We start from the raw sequence: 26,919 nt of genomic DNA on the forward strand, positions 1-26,919 counted from the left end.
AGCCACCGCGCCTGGCCGGTTGGTTATTTTTGAGACAAGGTCTGGCTCTATCACCCAGGCTGGAGTGTAGTGGTGCGATCTTGGCTCACTGCAACCTCCACCTCCCACCTAAACCTGCTGAATTAGTGTCTACAGGCATGCACCACCACACCTGGCTCTCTTTTGTGTTTTTCATACACATGGGTTTACACCATGTTGCCGGGGCTGGTCTCAAACTCCTGAGCTCAGGTGATCCTCCCGTCTTGACCCCCTAATGTGCTGGGATTAGAGGTGTGAACCAACCCACCCCACCCATACTTACGTATTTCTGTTCAAATTTTATTGAGTTTTTATGACCAAGCCTGTGGTCTATCGTGGAGGATGTTTGTGTATGTGACAATGTATATTCTTCAACATCGTAGACTCGATTTTGGGTGCTCCCATCGGGACTGTGTGTACCTGTCCTGGAACTCAAGTGCACCCTTGGCTCATAATCTATTGCTCTTCTCCAGAAATCTTACCAATTCTCCTGGTTAAATATAAGCTACGTGTAGTAGACATTGCTTTTTCTTAGCAGATACGAAACTCAGGAAGGTTGTCCTATGATACACAAGGCTAACCTGCTGATTCTTTGAAGCAAGGAACTGGAGATGGTCCTTTTAGGGGTTTATGTTTTGGATTCCAGAAAACGTGCAAACAGGACCAATACATGCATCTTTATTTTGTGCCCAGTTTAGCCTGGTCAACAAAAATGTCAACAAAAAACCCAGAGTGCTGGAGTAAGAAGGTCTCAGGCTGTGACTCTCCAAAGGGAAGAATTTTCTCTTGTCTAAAAAAAAAGAACGCACTTCCTTTTAGAGTGTTACCATGTGAGAAGAGCAATGCTGAAGTTGACGCTGATCTTGCTAATAACTTTGCAGAGCCAGCTTATAATCAGACTTTGACAATGGTAGGGGTCTGTTTTTTTTCCCTAAGACAGGATCTCTGTTGCCCAGGCTGGAGTATGGTGGCACTTCCAACCTAGGTCTCTTGGGCTCAAATGGTCCTCTTTTTTGGGACAGAGTCTTGCTCTGTGACCCAAGCTAAAGCACAGTGGCGCGATCTTGGCTCACGGCAATCTCTGCCTCCCAGTTTCAAGTGATTCCTCTGCCTCAACTTCCTGAGTAGCTGGGATTATAGGTGTCTGACACCATGACTGGCTATAATTTTCATTTTTCTTATTTATTTTTGAGTCTCGCTGTCTCTCAGGCTGGAGTGCAGTGGCAGGATCTCGGTTCACTTCAACCTTTGCCTCTTGGGTTCAAGCAATTTTCCTGCCTCAGCCTCCCAAGTAGTTGGAATTATATGTGCCACCATCATGCCCTTTTTGTTTTTTTTTTAGTAGAAAATGGGTTTCACCATGTTGGCCAGGCTAGTCTCAAGCCCCTGACCTCAAGTGATCCTCCCGCCTCAGACTCCCAAAGTGCTGAAAATAAAGGCGTGAGCCACTGCGCCGAGCCATCGACACCTTTTACTCCATGGAAATGATACTGGCGCTGGTTTATGGAACCTCACTTGGGGTCGGGTAGAGTTAAAAGGGACCTCAGGCTGGGCGTGGTGGCTCACGCCTGTAATCCCAGCACTTTGGGAGGCCGAGGCGGGCGGATCACGAGGTCAGGAGGAGACTGAGACCATCCTGGCTAACATGGTGAAACCCCGTCTCTACTAAAAATACAAAAAATTAGCTGGGCGTGGTGGCGGGTGCCTGTAGTCCCAGCTACTCGGGAGGCTGAGGTGGGAGAATGGTGTGAACCCGGGAGGCAGAGCTTGCAGTGAGCCCAGATGGCACAACTGCACTCCAGCCTGGGCGACAGAGCAAGACTCTATCTCAAAAAATAAAAATAAAAAAAAAATAAGGGGGTGGGGGACCTCATTGTCCCTTGCAGATGGGGTGTGCACTGCTTAGCAAGAGCACGGAGGTGGAGTGCATGGCTTTGAGTTTTCACTGAGGCACGGAGGTGGAGTGCGTGGCTTTGAGTTTTCACTGGGGCACGGAGGTGGAGTGCGTGGCTTTGAGATTTCACTGGGGCACGGAGGTGGAGTGCGTGGCTTTGAGTTTTCACTGGGGCACGGAGGTGGAGTGCGTGGCTTTGAGTTTTCACTGGGGCACGGAGGTGGAGTGCGTGGCTTTGAGTTTTCACTGGGGCACGGAGGTGGAGTGCGTGGCTTTGAGTTTTCACTGGGGCACGGAGGTGGAGTGCGTGGCTTTGAGTTTTCACTGGGGCACGGAGGTGGAGTGCGTCGCTTTGAGTTTTCACTGGGGCACGGAGGTGGAGTGCATGGCTTTGAGTTTTCACTGGGTAAATGAAGCTGAACTCTTGGCTGCACGACCAGGTCATATGTGCAACGACACGGGGGTCTCACTATGCTGCCCAGGCTAAAATGGGCTTAAGTCCTTTTGCCTCTGCCTCTCCCCAGTCCTTAGTAGCTGGGACTACATGTGAATATTAACCATGCACAGGCAAGAGGAAAGAAAGGACCGTTCTTTGGTTCACACCTAACTGCCAGTTAAATTAGTATTTTAGAAGAAGACTGCATTTGAGACGTACTTGAACAACAAATGATTTGCTGTTTAGGTGTGGGCATCTTTCTTTTTTCCTAATTTTAATAATGGCACCAGGCAGAGTACAGTGGCCCACGCCTGTAATTCCAGCACTTTGGGAGGCTGAGACAGGAGGATCATCTGAGGTTGGGAATTTGATTCCAGCCTGGCCAACATGGTACAACCCCATCTCTACTAAAAATAGAAAATTAGCCCGGCATGGTGGTGGTACATGCTTGTAATCCCAGCTACTCTGGAGGCTGAGGCAGGAGAGTCGCTTGAAGCTGGAAGGCTGAACTTTCAATGAGCTGACATCACGCCACTGCACTCAAGCCTGGGCAAAAGAGTGAGACTCCATCTCAAAAACATAAAAAATAGGCCAGACACGGTGGTCCACTCCTGTAATCCCAGCACTTTGAGAGGCCAGGACAGGCGGATCTCCTCAGGTCAGGAGTCCAAGACTAGCTGGGCAAACAAGGCAAAACCTTGTCTATACTAAAATTAGAAAAAATGGCTGGGCACAGTGGTGCACACCTGTAATCTCAGCTACTTGGGAGGCCGCGGCAAGAGAATCTCTTGAACCTGGGAAAAGGAGATTGCAGTGAGACGAAATCACACCATTGTACTCCATCCTGGGTGACAGAGTGAGATTCTGTTTCAAAAATTAAATAAATAGGCCGAGCACAGTGACTCATGCCTGTAATCCCAGCACTTTGGGAGGCCGAGGTGGCAGATCACCTGAGGTCAGGAGTTCAAGACCAGCCTAACCAACATGTAGAAACCCCATCTCTACTAAAAATACAAAATTAGCCGGGCATGGTGGCGCGTGCCTGTAATCCCAGCTGCTCAGGAGGTTGAGGCAAGACAATCGCTTGAACCCCAGGGGGCGGAGGTTGTGGTGAGCCGAGATTGTGCCATTGTATTCCAGCCTGGGCAACAAGCGAAACTTTGTCTCTAAATAAATAAATAAAACTATTAAATAAACATTAAACATTAAAAAATAAAAATAGATAAATATGAGATCATGAATTTGAGTGTCACCTTTGCGCAGGGCCCATGGTAATCTTTGTCATTCCAATTTTTTCATGCGTGCTGCCAAAGCTAGCACTTGTGTGTAGGAAGTATTCTTCCTGTGAGCATACAATATATGGAAGTTTTTTATTATTTTTTTTTATGTTTTTGAGACTGAGTTTTCCTCTTGTCGCATAGGCTGAAGTGCAATGGTGTGATCTGGGCTCCCTGCGATGTCCACCTCCTGGGTTAAAGCGACTCTCCTACCTCAGCCTCCTGAGTAGCTGGGATTACAGGCATACACGACCAGGGCTAGCTAATTTGTTGTATTTTAGTAGACGGGATTTCTCCATGTTGGTCAGGCTGGTCCCAAACTCCCGACTTCAGGTGATCTGCCCACCTTGGCTTTCCAAAGTACTGGGATTGCAGACAGCCACCGCGGCTGGCCTTCATATATTCTTATATATATAATATCATGTACACACAAAAGACTCTTCTACACCCTGAGAATACTCTTATATCACTTTGGGCATTTTTTTGTTTGTGTGTGTGCATTTTTTGTTTGTTCGTTCGTTTGTTTTTGAGACAGAGTCTGGCTCTGTCACCTATGCTGGAGTGCAGTGGTGTGATCTCGGCTCCCTGCAACCTCCAGCTCCCACCTCAGCCTCCTGAATTAGTGTCTACAGGCATGCACCTCTATACCTGGCTAACTTTTGTAATTTTACAGATGAGGTTTTACCATGTTTCCCAGGCTGGTGTCTAACTCCTGAGAATATAAGGTATATGTAGTAGGCATTGCTTTTTCTCTTTGAAGACAAAACCCAGGACAGTTGTCCCTTGATGAACAAGGCTAACCTGCTGAACGTTTGAAGCAAGGAACTGGAGACGGTCTTTGTATCGGTTTATGTTCTAGATTCCAGAAAATATGCAAACAGGACCAATAAATGCATCTTTATTTTTGTGTCCATTTTGACCAGGTCAAGGAAAATTTCAACAAGAAACCCAGAGTGCTGGAGCAAGAAGATCTCAAGCTGTGACTCTACAAAGGGAAGCCCTTTCTGTTGTCTAAAAGAAAAGAAAGTGCTTCTCTTTGGTGGGTTACGGTTTGAGAAAAGCAACGTTGAAGTTGATGCTGATTTCGGTAATACATTTGCAGAGCATGCTTATCACACTTGGACGGTGGTGGGGTTCTGTTTTGGTTTTGCTTTTTTATTCTAAGGCTCTGTGTTGCCCATGCTGGAGTGCGGTGGCATGTCCAATATATCTCTTGGCTTCAAATGGTCAGCCTGGGCAACACAGGGAAATTCTGTCTCAAAAAATAAACAAATGAATAAAAATACAAAATAAAGCCGGGCATGGTGGCTCATGCCTGTAATCCCAGCATTTTGGGAGGCCGATGCGGGTAGATCATCTCAGGTCAGGAGTTTGAGACCAGTCTGACCAACGTGGTGAAAATCCGTCTCTACTAAAAATACAATAACAACAAAAATCAGCCCAGTGTGGTGGTGGGCACCTGTAATCCCAGCTACTTAGGAGGCTGAGGCAGGAGAATTGCTTGAACCCGGGAGGCAGAGGCTGCAGTGAGCCGAGATTGTGCCACAGCATCCAGCCAGGATGACAGAGTGAGACTCCGTCTCAAAAAAAAAAAAAAAAAAAAAAAAAGCTGGGCGCTGTGGCTCACGCCTGTAATCCCACCACTTTGAAAGGCCGAGGCGGGTGGATCACGAGGTCAGGAGATCGAGACCATCCTGGCTAACACGGTGAAACCCCATCTCTATTTAAAAATACAAAAAATTAGCGAGGCGTGGTGGTGGGCGCCTGTAGTCCCAGCTACTCGGGAGGCTAAGGCTTGAGAATGGCTTGAACCCAGGAGGCGGAGTTTGCAGTGAGCCGAGATCGCGCCATTGCACTCTAGCCTCGGCAACAGAGCAAGACTCCGTCAAAAAGAAACAAAAACAAAAACAAAAAAAAACCCTACAGTACTGGAGCAAGAAGACCTCATGCTGTGACCCTCTAGATGGAAGCACTGTCTGTTGTCTTAAGAAAAGATCGTGCATCCCTTTAGAGTGTTACTGTTTGAGAAAAGCAACGTTGAAGATGCTGCTGATCTTGGTAATACATTTGCAGAGGGTGCTTATCATCAGACTTGCATGATGTCGGGGTTCTCTTTGGTTTGTTTTTTTCCAAGACAGGTTCCCTGTTGCCCAGGCGGGAGTGGGTGGCACCTCCAACCGAGATCTCTTGGGCTCAAGTGGTGATCTTTTTATTTTTGATTTTTTGAGATGCGCTCTCATTCCATTTCCCAGGCTGGAGTGCAGAGGCAGGAACCCTGTTGACCGGAAACTCCGCCTCCCAGGTTCCGGCGATTCTCCCACCTCAACCTGCCGAATAGTTGGGAATACAGATGCCCGCCATCGTGTCCTGCTAGTTATTATTTTTATTGTTGTTGTTGTTGAGATGGAGTTTCACTCTTGATGTCCAGGCTGGAGTGCAGTGGTGCGATTTAGGCTCACCGCAACCTCCACCTCCTGGGTTCAAGCAATTCTCCTGCCGCAGCCTCCTGGGTAGCTGGGATTACAGGTGCCTACTGCCCCACCCAGCTATTTTTTGTGTTTTGAATAGAGACTGGGTTTCACCATGTTGGGCAGGCTGGTCTCAAACTCCCGACCTCAGGTGATCCACCAGCCTTGGCCTCCCAAAGTGCTGGGATTACAGGCGTGAGCCACTGCCCCTAATCTCACGTGGTCCTCTAGAGTCAGCCTAGACTCTGGTCTATCCTGGAGGATGTTTGTGTGTGAGACAATGTATATTCTTCAACATCAGCCCAATTCTCTTAGCTAAATGTAAGGTATGAGTAGTAGGTATTCCTTTTTCTCTTTGGGGACAACTCAGGACGATCGCCCCTTGATGAACAAGGCTAACCTGCTGAGCCTTTGAAGGAAGGAATTGGAAATGGTCCTTTCAGGGATTTATGTTCTGGATTCCATAAAACATGTAAACAGGGCCAATAAATGCATTTTTATTTTTGTATCCATTTTAACCTGGTCAAGGAAAATTCCAACAAGAAACCCAGAGTGCTGGAGCAAGAAGATCCCATGCTGTGACCCTCTAGAGGAAGCACTTTCTGTTTGTTGTCTGAGAAAAAACAAAGTGCTTCCCTTTAGAGTGTTACCATTTGGGAAAAGCAGTGTTGAAGTTGATGCTGATGTTGGTAATATATTTGCATGCTCATCATCAGACTTGGATGATGTTGCGGTTCTGTTTTGTTTTTGTTTTCTAAGACAGGGTCTCTGTGGCCCAGGCTGGAGTACAGAGGCACTTCCAACCTAGGTCTCTTGGGCTCATATGGTCCTTTTTGGGACAGAGTCTTCCTCTGTGACCCAGGCTGGAGTGCAGTGGCATGATCTTGGCTCACTGCAATCTCCACCTCGTGGGTTCAAGCTATTCTCCTGCCTCAGCTTCCTGAATAGCTGGGATTACAGGGGCCCGACATCACACTTGGCTAATATTTGTATTTTTCTTTTTTAATCATTTATTTATTTTTGAGATGGAGTCTTGTTTCCCCAGCTGGAGAGCGGTGGCATGATCCTGACTGACTCCAACCTCTGTCTCTCAGGTTCAAGCAATTCTCCTGCCTCAGCCTCTGAAGTAGCTGAAACTACAGGTGGCCGCCACCACGCCTGGCTACATTTTGAATTTTTTTTTTTTTTTTTTCAGTAGAGATGGGGCTTACCATGTTGGCCAGGCTGGTCTCAAACCCCTGACCTCAAGTGAGCCACTCACCTTGGCCTCCGAAAATGCTGAGAATACAGGCATGAGCCACTGCGTGCCTCCCAAAGGCGTGAGCCATGGTGCGTGGCCATCAACACCTCTTACTTTATGGAAATTTTTCTGGCACTGGTATAGAACCTCACATGGGGTCAGGTGGAGTTGAGGGGACCTCAGTGTCTCTGCAGATGGGATGAGCAAGAGCACGGAGGTGGAGTGCATGGGGCTTCAGTGTTTATTGGGGAAATGAAGCTAAAATCTTGGGTGCATGACCAGGAGATAAATGCATGAGACGGGGGTCTCACTATGCCGCCCATGCTAAAGTGGTCTTAGATCCTCCTGCCTCTGCCCCTCCCAGGCCTTGGTAGATGGGACTACGTGTAAATATTAACCTATGCACAGGCAGGAAGAAAGTAAGGACCATTTTTTGGTTCACCCCGGCCCTCAGTTAAACTTGTATTTTAGATAAACAATGTATTTGAGATGTGCTTAAACAATAAATGATTTGCTGTTTAGGTGTGGGCATCTTTGCTTCCCCCTAATTTTAATGATGGGACTAGTCCAGGTATGGTGGCTCCTGCCTATAATTCCAGCACTTTGGGAGGCCGAGACAGGAGGATCACCTGAGGTCAGTTGTTCAAGACCAGCCTGGCCAACATGGTGAAACCCCGTCCATACTAAAAATACAAAAATCAGCCAGGCCTGGTTGCACACACCTGTAGTCCCAGCTACTCGGGAGGCTGAGGCAGGAGACTCGCTTGAAGCCAGGAGGCTGAGCTTTCAGTGAGCTGAGATTGCGCCACTGCATTCCAGCCTGGGCAACTGAGTGAGTCTCAGTGTCAACAAAGTAAATAATAGTCGAGGCACAGCGGCACACGCCTGTAATCCCAGCACTTTGGGAGGCCAAGACAGGAGGATCACCTGAGGTCAGGAGTTCAAGACCAACGGGGCCAACATGGCAAAGCCTCGTCTCTACTAAAACTACAAAAATTAGCTGGGTGCAGTGGTGCACATCTGTGATTCCAGCTACTCGGGAGGCCGAGACAGGAGAACCACTTGAACCCAGGAGGAGGAGATTTCAGTGAGCTGAAATGAAGCCATGGCATTCCAGCCTGGGCCACAGAGCAAGATTCCGTCTCAAAAATAAATAAAACAAATAAATAAAAATACGTAAATACGGGACCGTCATGAATTTGAGTGTCACCTTTGTGGAGCAGCCACGGTAATCTCTGTCATTCCAATTTTTTTTATGTGCACTACCAAAGCAAGAGCTTGTGTAGGAATTATTCTTCCTGTGAGTATGCGATGTATGGAACTTTCTTTGCGACAGGGTCTCAAAAATATATCATGTATATTTTATATATTCTTATATATAATATAATCATGTACACACAAAATACTGTTCTAAATACAGAGAATACTCTGATATCACCTTGCGTATTTTTTGTTTCTTTGCGTGTGTCTGGTTGGTTATTTTTTTTCCTCATATTTTTTGTATCCCTATTTATATATTTATTTTTAATTTTATTATTATACTTTAAGTTTTAGGGTACATGTGCACAACGTGCAGGTTAGTTACATATGTATACATGTGCCATGTTGGTGTGCTGCACCCATTAACTCATCATTTAGCATTAGGTATATCTCCTAATGCTATCCCTCCCCCCTACCCCCACCCAACAACAGTCCCTAGTGTGTGATGTTCCCCTTCCTGTGTCCATGTGTTCTCATTTTTCAATTCCCACCTATGAGTGAGAACATGCGGCGTTTGGTTTTTTGTCCTTGCAATAGTTTGCTGAGAATGATGGTTTCCAGTTTCATCCATGTCCCTACAAAGGGGTTGGTTATTTTTGAGACAAGGTCTGACTCTATCGCCCAGGCTGGAGTGTAGTGGTGCCATCTCAGCTCACTGCAACCTCCACCTCCCACCTAATCCTGCTGAATTAGTGTCTGCAGGCATGCACCACCACATCTGGCTCACTTTTGTGTTTTTTATACACATGGGTTTACACCATGTTGCAGGCACTGGTCTCAAACTCCCTCCCAAGCTCAGGTGATCCTCTGTCTCAGCCTCCTAAAGTGCTGGGATTAGAGATGTGAGCCACCACACCCCACTGGTATTTGTGTGTTCCTGTTCAAATGTTATTGAGGAGTTTTTATGACCAAGCCTGTGGTCCATCCTGGAGGATGTTTGTGTGCATGACAATGTATATTCTTCAACATCGTAGACTCGATGTTGGATGCTCCCATCGGGACTGTGTGTCCCTGTACTGGAACTCGAGTGAACACTTGGCTCTAAGTTCATTGCTGTTTTCTAGAAATCCAGCTCAATTCTCTTGGTTAAATATAAGGTGCACGTAGTAGGCATTGCTTTTTCTTTCTGGAGAGAAAACTCAGGAGGATTTTCCCTTGAGGAACAAAGCTAACCTGCTGAGACTTTGAAGCAAGGAACTGGAGATGGTCCTTTTAAGGGTTTATATTCTGGATTCCAGAAAACGTGCAAACAGGGCCAATAAATGCATCTTTATTTTTGTGTCCATTTTAACCTAGTCAAAGAAAATTCCAACAAAAAATCCACGGTGCTGGAGCAAGAAGATCTCGTGATGTGACCATCTGGAGGTAAGAAGCACTTTCTGTTTTGTGAAAGAAAAGAAAGTGCTTCCTTTCAGAGGGTTACTCTTTGAGAAAAGCAGCATTGAAGTTGATGCTGATCTTGGTATTACATTTGAAGAGCATGCTTATCATCAGACTTGGATGATCTTGGGGTTTTGTTTTTTTCTAAGACAGGGTGTCTGTAGCCCAGGCTCGAGTGCGGTGGCAGTTCCAACCTAGATCTCTTGGGCTCAAGTGGCCCTCTTTTTCGGACAGAGTCTCGCGCTGTGACCCTAGCTGGAGTGCAGTGGCAGGAACTTGGCTCACGGCCACCTCTGCCTCCTGGGTTGTAGCAATTCTCCTGCCTCAGCCTCCCGAGCAGGGTTATAGGCATGTGCCACCACACCTGGCTAATTTTTGCATTTTATTATCGATTGATTGATTGATTGTTGAGACAGAGTCTCACTCTGTTGCCCAGGCTGTAGTGCAGTGGTGTGATCTCGGCTCACTGCAACCTCCACCTCCGACCTCAGCCATCTGAATACCTGTCTACAGGCATGCACCACCATACCTGGCCAACTTTTGTATTTTTTGTACAGATGAGGTTTCACCATGTTGCCCAGGCTGGTCTTGAACCCCTGAGCTCAAGTGATCCTCCCACCTTGGCCTCCTAAAGTGCGACTAGTAGTGTGAGTCACTATGTCCCACCCTACTTGTGTGTTTCTGCTTACATTTTATTGAGGCGCTTTTTTTTTTTTTTTTTTTTTTTTTTTGAGACGGGGTCTCGGTCTGTTACCTAGGCTGGAGTGCAGTGGCGCGATCTCGGCTCACTGCAAGCTCCGCCTCCCAGGTTCACGCCATTCTCCTGCCTCAGCCTCCTGAGTAGCTGGGACTACAGGCGCCCGCCACCACGCCCGGCTAATTTTTTTTGTATTTTTAGTAGAGATGGAGTTTCACCTTGTTAGCCAGGATGGTCTAGATCTCCTGACCTCATGATCCTCCTGCCTCGGCCTCCCAAAGTGCTGGGATTACAGGCATGAGCCACCGTATTGAGGCGCTTTTACAACATAGCCTGTGGTCTATCCTGGGGAATGTTTGTGTGTGTGACAATGTATATTCTTAGACATCTTAGATTCCATTTTGGATGCTCCCATCAGTGCTATGTGTTCCTATATAGGAACTCAAGTGAACACTTGGCTTAAAATCCATTGCTCTTGTCTAGAAATTTAGCCCAGTTATCTTGGTTAAAGATAAGGTGTGTCTGGTAGGCATTGATTTTTCTTTCCGGAGAAAAAAGTTAGGAGGATTTCTTCTTGATGAACAAGGCTAGCCTGCTGAGCCTTTGAGGCATGGGACCTGCAGATGATCCTGTTAGGGGTTTATGTTTTTAGATTCAGGAAACACACCAGCAGGACAAATAATTGCATCTTTATTTTTGTGTCTATTTTCACCAGGCTAAGGAAGATTCCAACAACATATCCATGGTGCTGAAGTAAGAAGATCTCGTGCTGTGACCCTCTAGAGGGAAGCACTTTCTGTTGTCTGAAAGAAAAGAACATGCATCCTTTCAGAGGGTTACTCTTTGAGAAAGGCAACGTTTAATTTGATGCTGATCTTGGTAGTACATTTGCAGAGCATGCTTATCGTCAGACTTGGCTGATGGTGGTGTTCTGTTTTTTTTGTTTGTTTGTTTTCTACAACAGGATGTCTGTTGCCCAGGCTAGGGTGTGATGGCACTTCCAACCTAGATCTCTAGGGCTCAAATGGTCCTCTTATTTGGGGCAGAGTCTTGCTCTGTGACCCAGGCTGGAGTGCAGTGGCAGGAACTCTGCTCACTGCAACCTCTGCCTCCTGGGTTCAAGTGATTTTCCTGCCTTGGTTTTCTGAATAGGTGGGATTACAGGCGCTCACCACCACACCCAGCTAGTATTTGTAGTTTTCTTTATTATTCTTTTTTTATTTTAATTTTTGAGACGAAGTCTCGCTGTTGCCTACGGTGGAGTGCAGTGGCGTGATCTCGGCTCTCCCAGGTTCAAGCAATTCTGCTGCCTCTGCCTCCCGAGTAGCTGGAATTACAGGAACACACCACCATGCCTGGCTACTTTTTGGATTTTTTTTTAGTAGAGACGGAGTTTCACCATGTTGGCCAGGCTGGTCTCAAACTCCTGACCTCATGTGAGCCACCCACTTCGGCCTTCCAAAGTGCTGGAATTACAGGCATGAACCACAACGTCTGGCCTAATTTTTGTATTTTTAGAAGAGACAGGGTTTCACCATGTTGGCCAGGCTGGTCTCAGCTCCTGACCTCAAGTGATCCTCCCCCTCGGCCTCCCAAAGTGCTGGGATTACAGGCATGAGCCACCTTGCCCAGCCTCAAGTGGTCCTCTTGACTCAGCCTCCCATGTAGTTGGGACTACATGGGGCGTGCCACCACACTTGGCTAAGTTTTTAATTTTTCATACAGATATGATCTCTGTTGCTCAGGAAGGTCTCAACACCTGAGCTCAAGGATTCCACAGGCGTGAGCCACATTCTCCTGCTGACCCTTTTCAAAGATAGTTGACATGGCCAGGCATCGTGGGGCACACAGTCCCAGCAGATCCCGGGGTGGGAGGGTCCTTTGATTTCCAGACTATTCCATGCACTGATCACACCTTGTTTTTTTGTTTGTTTGTTTGTTTGACAGAGTCTCAGTTTGTTGCCTGGTGGGAGTGCAGTGATGTGATCTCGGCTGACTGCAACCTCTGCCTCCAAGGTTCAAGTGATTCTCCTGCCTCACCGTCCAAGGTAGCTGCGGTTACAGGCATGCACCACCACACCCAGCTCAGTTTTTGCATTTGGTAGAGACAGGTTTTCACCATGTTGGTCAGGCTGGTCTCGAACTCCTGATTTCAGGTGATCCACCTGCCTCAGCCTCCCAAAGAGCTGGGATTATAGGCATTAGCCTATGCGCCCGGTCTGTATTTCCTAATTTTAAATATGGGACCCATGATGAATTTGGGTGTCACTGTGTACAGGGGACATGGGAATCTCTGTCATTCCAATTTTTTTTAATGCATGCTGTTCTGTGTAGGAATTATTTTTCCTGTGAGCAAACAACATAGAGAGCTTTCTTTTTTTGACACCGGGTCTCAAAAATATATCATATACATTTTATTATAGTGTCTGATATTGATAATATAATCATACACACACAAAATACTCTTCTGTACACAGAGAATACTCATATCACTTTGGGGTTTTTTTGTTTGTGTGCGTTTTTGGGATTTTTGGTTTTTTTTTTTTTTTTTGAGACAACATCTGGCTCTGTTGCCCATGCTGGAGTGCAGTGGTGCAATCGGCTCCCTGCAGCCTCCACCTCCCACCTCCCACTTCAGCCTCCTAAAGAGCTGAATACAGGCATGCACCACCACACCTGACTAACTTTTGTATTTTTTGTACACACAGGGTTTACCGTGTTTCCCAGGCTGGACTGGAACTCCAGAGCTCAAGTGATCCTCCCGACTTGGCCTCCTTAAGTACTGCAGTTAGAGGTATGAGCCGCCAAGACCCACCGTACTTGTGTTTTTCTGTTCAAATATTATTGAGGAGCTTTTATGGCCTAACCTGTGGTCTATCCTGGAGGTTGTTTGTGCGTACAATACATAGTCTTCATCTTTTTTTTTTTTTTTCGTTTTTTGAGAGGGAGTTTCGCTCCTGTCACCTAGGCTGGAGTGCAATGACATGATCTCGGTTCACTGCAACCTCCGCCTCCTGGGTTCAAGTGATTCTCCTGCCTCAGCCTCCTGAGTAGCTGGGATTACAGGCACCCGCCACCATGCCCAGCTAAGTTTGTATTTTTAGTAGAGACGGGCTTCTCCATGTTGGTCAGGCTGGGCTCAGACTCCTGACCTCAGGTGATCCGCCCGCCTCGGCCTCCCAAAGTGCCGGGATTACAGGCGTGAGCCACCGCGCCCAGTCATCATATATTCCTATCATATATGTAGTATAATATACACAAAAAATACTCTTCTACACACACAGAATACTCTTATGTCACTTTGGGTATTTTTTTGTTTGTATGTGTGTGGGTGTTTTCTGTTTGTTTGTTTGTGAGGCAAGATCTGGCTCTGTTGCCCAGTCTAGAGTGCAGTGCCATCTCGGCTCACTGCAACCTCCGCCTCCCACCTAAGCCTGCTGCGTTAGTGTCTACAGGCATGCACCACCACACCTGGCTCACTTTTGTATTTTTTGTACACATGGGGTTACACCATGTTGCCGAGGCTGGTCTCAAACTCCTGAGCTCAGGTGATCCTCCCGTCGTGGCCTCCTAAAGTGCTGGGATTAGAGGTGTGAGCCACCGTGCCCCACCTGTACTTGTGTATTTAGATTCAAATTTTATTGGGGAGCTTTTACATCCTAGTCTGTGGTCTATCCTGGAGGATGTTTGTGTATATAACAATGTACATTTTCAACATTGTAGATTCCATTTTGGATGCTCCCATTGGGACTGTGTGTCCCTGTGCTGGAACGCAAGTGAACACTTGGCTCAAAATCCATTGCTGTTCTCTAGAAATCCAGCCCAATTCTCTTGGTTAAACATAAGGTATGTGCAGTAGGCATTGCTCTTTCTCTTTAGAGACAAAGCTCAGGAGGGTTGCCCCTTGATGAACAAGGCTAACCTGCTGATTCTTTGAAGCAAGGAACTGGAGATGGTCCTTTTAGCGGTTTATGTTCTGGATTCCAGAAAACATGCAAACAGGGCCAATACATGCATCTTTACTTTTGTGTCCATTTTAACCCGGTGAAGGAAAATTCCAACAAAAAACCCACAATGCTGGAGCAAGATCTCAGGCTGTGACCCTCTAGAGGGAAGCGCTTTCTGTTGGCTAAAAGAAAAGAAAGCGCTTCCCTTCAGAGTGTTACACTTTGAGAAAAGCAACGTTGATCTTGGTAATACACTTGCAGAGAATGCTTATAACCAACCATGGAAGGTGGTGGGGTTTTGTGTTTGTTTGTTTTGTTTTGTTTTCTAAGGCAGGGTGTCTGTTGCCCAGGCTGGAGTGTGGTGGCCCCTCCAACCTAGATCTCTTGGGTTCAAGTGGCCCTCTTTTTTGGGACAGAGTCTTGCTCTGTGACCCTGGCTGGAGTGTCCTGTCAGGATCTCCACTCACTGCAACCTCTGCCTCCTGGGTTCAAGGGATTCTCCTGCCTCAGCCTCCCGAGCAGCTGGGATTACAGGTATGTGCCACCACACCTGGCTTATTTATTTATTTATTTATTTATGAGACAGAGTCTTGCTCTGTCATCCATGCTGGAGTGCAGTGGTGCAATCTCCACCTCCCACCTCAGTCTCCTGAATTGGTATCTACAGGCATGTACCACGATACCTGGCTAACTTTTGTATTTTTACAGATGAGGTTTTACCATGTTTCCCGAGCTGGTGTCTAACTCCTGAGCTCAAGTGATCCTCCTGCCTTGGCCTACGTAAGTGCTGCGGTTAGAGGTGTGAGCCACCGCGCCCCACCTGCCCTTGTGTATCTCTTCAAATGTTACTGAGGAGCATTTACGGGATAATGCCCGGAAGATGTTTGTGTGTGAGACAATGTACATTCTTCAACATCTTAGATTCCATTTTGGATGCTCCCGTCGGGACTGTGTGTCTCTGTCCTGGAATTCAAGTGAACACCTGGCTCTCCATCCATTGCTGTTCTCTAGAAATCCAGCCCAATTCTCTTGGTTAAATATAAGGTAGGTGTAGTAGGCATTGCTTTTTCTCTTTGGGGACAAAACTCAGGAGGATTGCCCCTTGATGAACAAGGCTAACCTGCTGATTCTTTGAAGCAAGGAACTGGAGATGGTCCTTTTAGGGGTTTTTATTCTGGATTCCAGAAAACATGCAAACAGGGCCAAAAATTGCATCTTTATTTTTGTGTCCATTTTGACCTGGTCAAGGAAAATTTCAACAAGAAACCCAGAGTGCCGGAGCAAGAAAATCTCAAGCTGTGACTCTGCAAAGGGAAGCCCTTTCTGTTGTCTAAAAGAAGAGAAAGCGCTTCCCTTTGGAGTGTTACGGTTTGAGAAAAACAACGCTGAAGTTGATGCTGATCGTGGTAATAGATTTGCAGAGCATGCTTATCATCAGGCTTGGACAATGCCGGGGTTCTGTTTTTGGTTTTGCTTTTTTATTCTAAGACAGGATCTCTGTTGCCCAGGCTGGAGTGCAGTGACATGTCCAACCTAGGTCTCTTGAATTCAAATGGTCCTTTTTAGGGGGCAGAGTCTTTCTCTGTCACCCAGGCTGATATGCAGTGATGCGATCTCGGCTCCCTGCAACCTCTGCCTCCCAGGTTCAAGCAATTCTCCTGCCTCGGCTTCCCAAGCAGCTGAGATTACAGGCGTTCATCACCATACCTGGATGATATTTGTATTTTTTAAAATTTATTTATTTATTTATTTATTTATTTATTTTTGAGACGGAGTCTCGCTGTCACCCAGTCTGGAGGGCAGTGGCACAAGCTCGGCTCACTGCAACCTCTGCCTCCCGGGTTCAAGCAGTTCTTCTGCCTCAGCCTCCTGAGTAGCTGGAATTACAGAAGCACACCACCGCACCTAGTTACTTTTTGTATATTTTTTTTAAGTAGAGACTGGATTTCACCATGTTGGCTAGGCTGGTCTCAAATTCCTGACCTCAAGTGATCCACCCACCTCTGACTCCCAAATTTCTGGGATCACAGGTATGCACCCCCATGCCTGGCCTAATTTTTGTATTTTTAGCAGAGACGTGGTTTCACCGTGTTGGCCAGGCTGAACTCAGCTCCTGACCTTAGGTGATCTGCCCGCCTGGGCCTCCCAAAATGCTGAGAATACAGGCGTGAGCCACCGTGCCTGGCCATTAACATCTTTTAGTCCACGGAAATTATTCTGGCACTGGTTTATGGAACCTCGCTTGGGGTCAGGTAGAGTTGAAGGGGACCCCAATGTTCTTGCAGGTGGGATGTGCACTGCTTAGCAAGAACACGGAGGTGGAGTGCATGGGGTTTGAGTTTTTATTGGAGAAATAAAGCCAAAATCTTGGGTGCATGACCAGGTCGTATATGCAACGAGACGGGGGTCTCACTATGCCTCCCAAGCTAAAGTGGGCTTAGATCCTCCTGCCTCTGCCCCTCCCCAGTCCTTAGTAGCTGGGACTACATGTGAATATTAACTCATGTACAGGAAGAGGAAAGTAAGGACTGTTCTTTGATTCACGTCCCACCCCCAGTTAAATTTGTATTTTAGATAAACAATGTATTTGAGATGTACTTGAACAACAAATGATTTGCTGTTTAGATGTGAGCATCTTTTTTTGCTCCTGATTTTAAATATAGGACAAGGTCAGGTATGGTGGCTCACGCCTGCAATTCCATCATTTTGGTAGGCGGAGACAGGAGGATCACCTGAGGTCAGCTGCTTGAGACCAGCCTGGCCAACATGGTGAAACCCTGTCTGTACTAAAAATACAAAAATTAGCCATGCGTGGTTGTGCTGCACGCCTGTAGTCCCAGCTACTCAGGAGGATGAGGCAGGAGAATCGCTTGAAGCCGGGAGGCAGAGGTTGCAGTGAGCTGAGATCGCGCCAGTGAACTCCAGCCTGGGCAAAAGAATAAGATTCAATCTCAAAAAAATAAAAAATAGGCCGGGCGCGGTGGCGCACACCTGTAATGCTAGCACTTTTGGAGGTCGAGACGGGGGGATCACCTCAGGTCAGGAGTTGAAGACCAGCTGCGGCATCACGGCAAAACCTCATCTCTACGAAAAATACAAAAATTAGCCAAGTGCAGTGGCAGGTGCCTGTAATACCAGCTACTCGGGAGACCAAGGCAGGAGAATCGTTCCAACTGGGCGGCAGAGGTTGCAGGGAGCCAAAATCGTGCCACTGCACTCCAGCCTGTCAACAGAGTAAGACTTGGTCTAAAAAAAAAAAAAAAATTAAAAAAAAAAAAAGATAAATATGGAACCATCATGAATTTGGGTGTCACCTCTGTGTGGGGGCCAGGGTAATCTCTGTCAATCCAATTTTTTTTATGTGCACCAGCAAAGCAAGCACTTATGTTTAGCTATTATTCTTCCTGTGAGCATACAATATGTAGATCTTTATTTTCTTGGAGACATGGTCTCAAAAATGTATGATGTGGCTGGGCACGGTGGCTCAAGCCTGTAATCCCAGCACTTTGGGAGGCTGAGGCGTGTGGATCACCCGAGGTCAGGAGTTCAAGACCAGCCTGGCCAACATGGTGAAAATCCGTCTCTACTAAAAATACATATATATATATATATATATGTATATATGCCGGGCATGGTGGCAGGTGCGGGTAATCCCAGCTACTTGGGAGCCTGAGGCAGGAGAATCGCTTGAACCTGGGAGGTAGAGGTTACTCATATCACTTTGAGTTTGTTTTTTGTTCTTGTGTGTGTGGTTTTTGTTTGTTTTTGAGACAAGGTCTGGCTCTGTCACCCAGGCAAAAGTGTAGTAGTGCGATCTCGGCTCACTGTAACTTCCATCTCCCACCTATGCGTCCTGAATTAGTGTGTCTACAGGCATGCATGCACCACCACAGCTGGCTACCTTTTTTTTTTTTTTTTTTTTTTGAGAGGGAATTTTGCTCTTGTTGCGCAGGCTGGAGTACAATGGCAAGATTTCAGATCACTGCAACCTCCGCCTTCCAGGTTCATGTGATTCTCCTGCCTCAGCCTCCCAAGTAGCTGCGATTACAGGCATGCACCACCACACTTGGCTAATTTTGTATCTTGAGTAGATACAGGTTTCCCCATGTTTGTCAGGCTGCTCTCCAACTCCTGACCTCTAGTGATCCACCTGCCTCAGACTCCCAAATTGCTGGGATTACAGGCATGAGCTACCACACCCAGCCACCTGGCTAACTTTTGTAGTTTTTCTACAGACGGGGTTTCACCATTTTACCTGAGCTGGTCTCCAACACCTGAACTAAAGTGATCCTCCTGCCTCGGCCTCCTAAAATGTTGGGATTAGAGGTGTGAGCCACCGTGCCTCACCCGTACTTGTGTATTTCTTTATTTTTATTTATTTATTTATTTTGAGACAGAGTTTCACTCTTGTTGCCCAAGCTGGAGTGCAATGGCACAAACTCGGCTCAATGCAACCTCCTCTTAGGTTCAAGCGATTCTCCTGCCTCAGCTTCCCGGGTAGCTGGGATTAAAGGCGCCCACCACCACACCCAACTAATTTTTGTGTTTTTAGTAGAGACAGGGTTTCAGCATGTTGGCCAGGCTGGTCTCAAACTCCTGACCTCAGGTAATCCACCCTCCTCGGCCTCCCAAACTGCTGGGATTACAGGCATGAGCCACTGCGCCTAGCCTCAAGTGGTCCTCTTAAGTCAGCCTAGACTGTGGTCTATCCTGGAGGATGCTTGTGTGTGAGACAATGTATATTCTTCAACGTCTTAGATTCTATTTTGGAGGCTCCCAAGGGGACTGTGTGTCCCTGTGCTGGAACTCAAGTCAACACTTGGCTCATAATCCATTGCTCTTCTCTAGAAATCCAGCCCAATTCTCTTGGTTAAAGATAAGGTATGTGTAGCAGGCATTGCTTTTTCTTTCCAGAGACAAAACTCAGGAGGATTGCCCCTTGATGAGCAAGGCTAACCTGCTGATTCTTTGAAGCAAAGAACCAGAGATGGTCCTTTTAGGGGTTTATGTTCTGGATTCCAGAAAACAGGCAAACAGGACCAATAAATGCATTTTTATTTTTGTATCCACTTTAACCTGGTCAAGGAAAATTCCAACAAGAAACCCAGAGTGCTGGAGTGAGAAGATCCCATGCTGTGACCCTCTAGAGGGAAGCACTTTCTGTTGTCTGAAAGAAACCAAAGCGCTTCCCTTTGGAGCGTTACGGTTTGAGAAACTCAATGTTGAAGTTGATGCTGACTTTAGTAATACATTTGTAGAGCATGCTTATCATCAGACCTGGATGATATCAGGGTTCTGTGCTTTTTTTTTTTTTCTTCTAAGACAAAATCTGTATTTCCCAGGCTGGAGTCCATAAGCACTTCCAACCTAGGTCTCTTGCGCTCAGATAGTCCTCTTTTTTGGGACAGAGTCTTGCTCTGTGACCCAGGCTGGAGTGTAGTGGCGTGATCTCGGCTCACTGCAACCTCTGCCTCCTGGGTTCAAGCAATTCTCCTTCCTGAGCTTCCTGAGGAGCTGGGATTACAGGTGCCTGACATCATCCTTGGCTAACATTTGTATTTTTCTTTTTCATTCATGTATTTATTTACTTTTCAGATGGAGTCTCGCTGTCGACCAGGCTAGAGGGCAGTGGCACGATCCCGGCTGACTACAACCTCTGCCTCTCAGGTTCAAGCAATTCTCCTGCCTCAGCCTCCGGAGTAGCTGGAATTACAGGAACACACCACCAGGCCCGGCTACTTTTTGTATTATTATTATTATTATTATTATTATTATTATTATTATTATTATTATTTTTTCACTAAAGAGGGGGTTTCACCATGTTGTCCAGAGAATACAAGCATGAGCCACTGCACAGCCGTCAACACCTTTTACTGCATGGAAATTATTCTGGCACTGGTATAGAACCTCACGTGGGGTCAGGTGGAGTTGAGGGGACCTCAGTGTCCCTTGCAGATGGGATGTGCTCTTCTCAGCAAGAGCACAGAGGTGGAGTGCATGGGGCTTCAGTGTTTATTGGGGAAATGAAGCTGAAATCTTGGGTGCATGACCAGGAGATAAATGCATGAGACAGGGGTCTCACTGTGCCGCCCAGGCTAAAGTGGTCTTAGATCCTCCTGCCTCTGCCCCTCCCCAGTCCTAGGTAGATGGGACTACATGTGAATATTAACCCATGCACAGACAAGAAGAAAGTAAGGACTGTTATTTTGTTCGTACCCAGCCCCCAGTTAAATTTATCATATATATAATATATCATATATATAACATAATCGTATACTCACAAAATGCTGATTTGAATACACAGAATACTCTGATATCACTTTGGGTATTTTTTGGTTTGTTTCTGTGTGTGTGTGTTTTATTTGTTTGGTTGGTTATTTTTGAGACAAGGTCTGGCTCTATCACCCAGGCTGGAGTGTAGTGGTGCGTTCTCAGCTCACTGCAACCTCCGCCTCCCACCTAAGCCTGCTGCGTTAGTGTCTACAGGCATGCACCACCACACCCGGCTCACTTTTGTATTTTTTGTACACATGGGGTTACACCATGTTGCCGGGGCTGATCTCGAACTCCTGAGCTCAGGTGATTCTCCCGTCTCGGCCTCCTAAAGTGCTAGAATTAGAGTTGTGAGCCACCGTGCCCCACCTGTGCTTGTGTATTTATGTTAAAATTGTATTAAGGAGTTTTTATGACCAAGCCTGTGATCTATTCTGGAGAATATTTGTGCGTATGACAATGTATATTCTTCAACATCGTAGATTCCATTTTGGATGCTCCCATCGGGACTGTGTGTCCCTGTACTGGAACTCAAGTGAACACTTGGCTCAAAATCCATTGCTGTTCTCTAGAAATCCAGCCCAATTCTCTTGGTTAAATATGAAGTATGTGTAGTAGGCATTGCTTTTTCTTTCCAGAGACAAAACTCAGGAGGATTGCCCCTTGATGAACAAGGCTAACCTGCTGATTCTTTGAAACAAGAAACTGGAGATTGTTCCTTTAGGGGTTTATGTTCTGGATTCCAGGAAACATGCAAACAGGGCCCATAAATGCATCTTTATGTTTGTGTCCATTTTAACCTGGTCGAAGAACATTCCAACAAAAAATCCACCATGCACCGAGCAAGAATATCTCAGGCTGTGACCATCTGGAGGTAAGAAGCACTTTCTGTTTTGTGAAAGAAAAGAAAGTGCTTCCTTTCAGAGGGTTACTCTTTGAGAAAAGCAACGTTGAAGTTGATGCTGATCTTGGTAATACATTTGGAGAGCATGCTTATCATCAGACGTGGATGACGGTCGGGTTTTGTTTTTGTTTTATTTTTTATCTTAGGCAGGGTCTCTGTTGCCCAGGCTGGAGTGTGTCGGCACTTCCAACCTAGATCTCTTGGTCTTAAATGGTCCTCTTTTTGGGGGATGGAGTCTCACTCTGACCCAGGCTGGAGTGCAATGGCAGGAACTCCGCTCACTGCAACCTCCACCTCCCAGGTTCAAGCGATTCTCCTGCCTCAGCAGCCCGAGTAGCTGGGATTACAGGCATGCGCCACCACACCCTGCTCAGTTTTTGCATTTGGTGGAGATGGGGGTTCACCATGTTAGCCAGGCTGGTCTCAAACTCCTGACCTCAAGTGATTCCCCTGCATCGGCCTCCCAAAGTGCTGGGATTATAGGCATGAGCCTCCACGCCTAGCCTCAGGTGGTCCTCTTGAGTCAACCTAGACTACAGTCTATGCTAGACAATGTTTGTGTGTGTGACAATGTATGTTCTTGAACATCATAGATTCCACTTTGGATGCTCCTGTCGGGACTGTGTGTCCCTGTGCTGGAACTCAAGTGAGAGTTGGCTGAAAATCCACTGCTGTTCTCTAGAAATCCAGCCCAAGTCTCTTGGTTAGAGATAAGGTATGTCTAGTGGGCATTGCTTTTTCTTTTTGGGGACAAAACTCAGAAGGATTGCCCCTTGATGAACAAGGCTAACCTGATGATTCTTTGCAGGAAGGAACTGGAGATGGTCCTTTTAGGGGTTTATATTCTGGATTCCAGAAAACTTGCAAACAGGGCCAATAAATGCATCTTTATATTTGTGTCCGTTTTGAACTGGTTAAGGAAAATTTCAACAAGAAACCCAGAGTGCTGGAGCAAGAAGATCTCAGGCTGTGACTCTGCAAAGGGAAGCCCTTTCTGTTGTCAGAAAGAAAAGAAAGCGCTTCCCTTTGCTGGGTTACGGTTTGAGAAAGCGACGTTGAAGTTGATGCTGACCGTGGTAATACATTTGTAGAGCATGCTTATCATCAGGCTTGGACAATGGCGGGGTTCTGTTTTGGTTTTGCTTTTTCGTTCTAAGACAGGGTCTCTGTTGCCCAGGCTGGAGTGTGGTGGCAGTGGCATGTCCAACCTAGGTCTCTTGGATTCAAATGGTCCTTTTTTGCAAGCAAAGTCTCTCTCTCTCACCCAGGCTGGAGTGCAGTGATGTGATCTCGGCTCACTGCAACCTCCGCCTCCTGGGTTCAAGCGATTCTCCTGCTTCAGCTTCCCAAGTAGCTGAGATTACAGGCACCCATCACCACACCTGGATAATATTTGTATTTTTAAAAATTCGTTTATTTATTTATGAGATGGAGTCTCGCTGTCACCCATGCTGGAGGGCAGTGACACGATCTCAGCTCACTGCAATCTCTGCCTCCTGGGTTCAAGCAATTCTTCTTCCTCAGCCTCCTGACTAGCTGAAATTACAGGAGCACACCACCACACCTGGCTACTTTTTGTATTTTTTTTTTTTAGTAGAAATGGGATTTCACCATGTTGGTTAGACTGGTCTCAAACCCCTGACCTCAAGTCATCCGCCCACCTCTGACTCTCAAATTTCTGGGATTACAGGTATGCGCCCCCACGCCTGGCCTAATTTTTGAATGTTTAGCAGAGATGGGGTTTCACCATGTTGGCCAGGCTGAACTGAGCTCCTGACCTTAGGTGATCTGCCTGCCTCGGCCTCCCAAAGTGCTGAGAATACAGGCATGAGCCACCGCGCCTGGCCATCAACAACTTTTACCCCACAGAAATTATTCTGGCACTGGTTTATAGAACTTCACTTGGGGTCAGGTAGAGTTGAAGGGGACCCCAATGTCCGTTGCAGATGGGATGTGTACTGCTCAGCAAGAGCATGGAGGTGGAGTGCATGGGGTTTGAGTTTTCCTTGGGGAAATGAAGCTGAAATCTTGGGTGCATGACCAGGTCGTATATGCAACGAGACGGGGGTCTCACTATGCCTCCCAAGCTAAAGTGGGCTTAGATCCTCCTGCCTCTGCCCCTCCCCAGTCCTTAGTAGCTGGAACTACATGTGAATATTAACTCATGTACAGGAAGAGGAAAGTAAGGACTGTTCTTTGATTCACGCCCCACCCCCACTTAAATTTCTATTTCAGATAAACAATGTATTTGAGATGTACTTGAACAACAAATGATTTGCTGTTTAGGTGTGGGCATCTTTTTTTGTTTCTAATTTTAAGTATAGGACAAGGCTGGGTACCACGGCTCATACCTGTGATTGCATCATTTTGGGAGGCCAAGACAGGAGGATCACCTGAGGTCAGTTGTTCGGGACCAGCCTGGCCAACATGGTGAATCCCCATCTCTAGTAAAAATACAAAACTTAGCCCGATGTGGTGGTGGTACACACCTGTAATCCCAGCTACTCAGGAGGCTGAGGCAGGAGAATCACAGGAAGCCGGGAGGCTGAGCTCTCAGTGAGCTGAGATCGCACCACTGAACTCCAGCCTAGGCAACAGTGAGACTCAGTCTCAAAAAAATAAAAAATAGGCCGGGTGCGGTGGCACACGCTTGTAATCCCAGCACTTTGGGAGGTCGAGACTGGTGGATCACCTCAGGTCAGAGTTCAAGAGCAGCCCCGCCATCATGACAAAACCTCCTCTCTACTAAAAATGCAAAATATAGCTAGGCGTGGTGATACACACCTGTAGTCTCAGCTACGTGGGAGGCGGCAGCAGGAGAATCTCTTGAACCCGTGAGAAGGAGATTGCAGTGAGCTGAAATCACACCATTGCACTCCAGCCTGGGCGACTCCATCTCAAAAAATAAATACATAAATACATAAATACATAAAAAATAAGCCAGAGTACTGGAGCAAGAAGACCTCATGCTGTGACCCTCTAGATGGAAGCACTGTCTGTTGTCTTAAGAAAAGATCGTGCATCCCTTTAGAGTGTTACTGTTTGAGAAAAGCAACGTTGAAGATGCTGCTGATCTTGGTAACACATTTGCAGAGCGTGCTTATCATCAGACTTGCATGATGTTGGGGTTCTGTTTGTTTTGTTTTGTTTTCCAAGACAGTGTCTCTGTTGCCCAGACTAGAGTGGGTGGCACCTCCAACCGAGATCTCTTGGGCTCAAGTGGTGATCTTTTTATTTTTTGATTTTTTGAGATGCGCTCTCGTTTCATTGGGAGTGCAGTAGCAGAATCTCTGTTGACCGGAAACTCCACCTCTCAGGTTCCAGTGTTTCTCCCACCTCAGCCTGTCGAATCATTGGGAATTCAGTTGCCTGCCATCAGGTCTTGCTAATTATTATTGTTTTTTTTGTTGTTGTTGTTGTTTTTTGAGGCGGAGTTTCTCTCTTGATGCCCAGGCTGGAGGACAATAGGGCGATCTCGGCTCACCGCAACCTCGGCCTCCCAGGTTCAAGTGATTCTCCTGCCCCAGCCTCCCGGGTAGCTGGGATTACGGTGCCTACCACCCCACCCAGCTAATTTTTGTGTTTTCAGTAGAGATGGGGTTTCACCATGTTGGGCAGGCTGGTCTCAAACTCCTGACCTCAGGTGATCCACCAGCCTTGGCCTCCCAAAGTACTGGGATTACAGCTGTGAGCCACCACCCCTAATCTCAAATGGTCCTCTAGAGTCAGCCTAGACTGTGGTCTATCTTGGAGGATGTTTGTGTGTGAGACAATGTATATTCTTCAACATTGTAGATTCCATTTTGGATGCTTCCATCGGGACTGTGTGCCCCTGTCCTGGAACTCAACTGAACACTTGGCTCAAAATCCATTGCTGTTCTCTGGAAATTCTGCCCTAATCTCTTGGTTAAATATAAGGTATGTGTAGTAGGCTTTGCTTTTTCTCTTTGGGGACAAAACTCAGGAGGGTTGCCCCTTGGTGAACAAGGCTAAACTGCTGAGCCTTTGAAGCAAGGAACTGGAGATGATCCTTTTAGGGGTTTATGTTCTGGATTCCAGAAAATATGCAAACAGGGCCAATAAATGCATCTTTATTTTGTGTCTATTTTAACCTGGTCAAGGAAAATTCCAACAAGAAACCCAGAGTGCTGGAGCAAGAAGATCCCATGCTGTGACCCTCTAGAGGAAGCACTTTCTGTTTGTTGTCTGAGAAAAAACAAAGTGCTTCCCTTTAGAGTGTTACCATTTGGGAAAGGCAGTGTTGAAGTTGATGCTGATGTTGGTAATATATTTGCATGCTTATCATCAGACTTGGATGATGTTGGGGTTCTGTTTTGTTTTTGTTTTCTAAGACAGGGTCTCTGTGGCCCAGGCTGGAGTACAGAGGCACTTCCAACCTAGGTTTCTTGGGCTCAAATGGTCCTCTTTTTTGGGACAGAGTCTTGCTCTGTGACTCAGGCTGGAGTGCAGTGGCACGATCTTGGCTCACTGCAATCTCCACCTCGTGGGTTCAAGCTATTCTCCTGCCTCAGCTTCCTGAATACTGGGATTACAGGGGCCCGACATCACACTTGGCTAATATTTGTATTTTTCTTTTTTATTCATTCATTTATTTATTTTTTAGGTGGAGTCTTGCTGTTGCCAAGTCTGGAGGGCCGTGGCACGATCCCGGCTGACTCCAACCTCTGTCTCTCAGGTTCAAGCAATTCTCCTGCCTCAGCCTCCTGAGTAGCTGGAATTACAGGCGCTTACCACCACGCCTGACTGCTTTTTGAATTTGTCGTGTGTGTGTGTGTGTGTGTGTGTGTGTGTGTGTGTGTTAGAAAGAGAGAGAGAGAGATGGAGTTTCACTCTTGTTGCCCAGGCTGGAGGGCAATGACATGATCTCGGCCCACACAACCTCCGCCTCCTGTGTTCAAGTGATTCTCCTGCCTCAGCCTCCTGAGTAGCTAGGATTACAGGCATGCGCCACCACACCTGGCTAATTTTGTATTTTTAGTAGATATGGGGTTTCCCCATGTTGGTCAGGCTGGTCTCGAACTCCTGACCTCAAATGATTCACCTGCCTCAGTCTCCCAAAGTGCTGGGATTACAGGCGTGAGCCAACATGCCTGGCCTGAATTTT

General features: G+C 46.7%; 1 long non-coding RNA gene and 9 other non-coding genes across 10 annotated transcripts; 9 read left to right on the forward strand and 1 right to left on the reverse strand.

Annotated features, from left to right (window-relative positions):
• Positions 1 to 3,566: 3,566 nt before the first annotated feature.
• On the reverse strand, positions 3,567 to 3,668 carry LOC115931677 (U6 spliceosomal RNA). The gene has a single exon (XR_004068124.1). It is a non-coding gene; the product is annotated as a U6 spliceosomal RNA (small nuclear RNA).
• A 1,885-nt stretch (positions 3,669 to 5,553) lies between these two features.
• Positions 5,554 to 5,668, forward strand: MIR517C-2 (microRNA mir-517c-2). Its single transcript, NR_128590.1, has one exon. It is a non-coding gene; the product is annotated as a microRNA mir-517c-2 (primary transcript).
• A 987-nt stretch (positions 5,669 to 6,655) lies between these two features.
• MIR520G (microRNA mir-520g) lies at positions 6,656 to 6,770 on the forward strand. The gene has a single exon (NR_128591.1). It is a non-coding gene; the product is annotated as a microRNA mir-520g (primary transcript).
• A 3,150-nt stretch (positions 6,771 to 9,920) lies between these two features.
• On the forward strand, positions 9,921 to 10,039 carry MIR516B-2 (microRNA mir-516b-2). Its single transcript, NR_128600.2, has one exon. It is a non-coding gene; the product is annotated as a microRNA mir-516b-2 (primary transcript).
• A 1,352-nt stretch (positions 10,040 to 11,391) lies between these two features.
• LOC129528679 (uncharacterized) lies at positions 11,392 to 14,556 on the forward strand. The gene is made up of 4 exons (XR_008673960.2): positions 11,392 to 11,423; positions 12,618 to 12,718; positions 13,379 to 13,464; positions 14,394 to 14,556. It is a non-coding gene; the product is annotated as an uncharacterized lncRNA (long non-coding RNA).
• On the forward strand, positions 11,425 to 11,508 carry MIR526A (microRNA mir-526a). Its single transcript, NR_128586.1, has one exon. It is a non-coding gene; the product is annotated as a microRNA mir-526a (primary transcript).
• Positions 14,557 to 14,753: 197 nt separating the features above from the next.
• MIR518E (microRNA mir-518e) lies at positions 14,754 to 14,851 on the forward strand. The gene has a single exon (NR_128587.2). It is a non-coding gene; the product is annotated as a microRNA mir-518e (primary transcript).
• Positions 14,852 to 19,729: 4,878 nt separating this feature from the next.
• MIR518D (microRNA mir-518d) lies at positions 19,730 to 19,848 on the forward strand. The gene has a single exon (NR_128588.1). It is a non-coding gene; the product is annotated as a microRNA mir-518d (primary transcript).
• A 1,888-nt stretch (positions 19,849 to 21,736) lies between these two features.
• MIR516B-1 (microRNA mir-516b-1) lies at positions 21,737 to 21,846 on the forward strand. The gene has a single exon (NR_106505.1). It is a non-coding gene; the product is annotated as a microRNA mir-516b-1 (primary transcript).
• An 892-nt stretch (positions 21,847 to 22,738) lies between these two features.
• MIR1283-1 (microRNA mir-1283-1) lies at positions 22,739 to 22,858 on the forward strand. Its single transcript, NR_128589.1, has one exon. It is a non-coding gene; the product is annotated as a microRNA mir-1283-1 (primary transcript).
• Positions 22,859 to 26,919: the final 4,061 nt, after the last annotated feature.

This window comes from Gorilla gorilla, chromosome 20, assembly GCF_029281585.2.
Source record: "Gorilla gorilla gorilla isolate KB3781 chromosome 20, NHGRI_mGorGor1-v2.1_pri, whole genome shotgun sequence".
Lineage (NCBI taxonomy): Eukaryota > Metazoa > Chordata > Mammalia > Primates > Hominidae > Gorilla > Gorilla gorilla.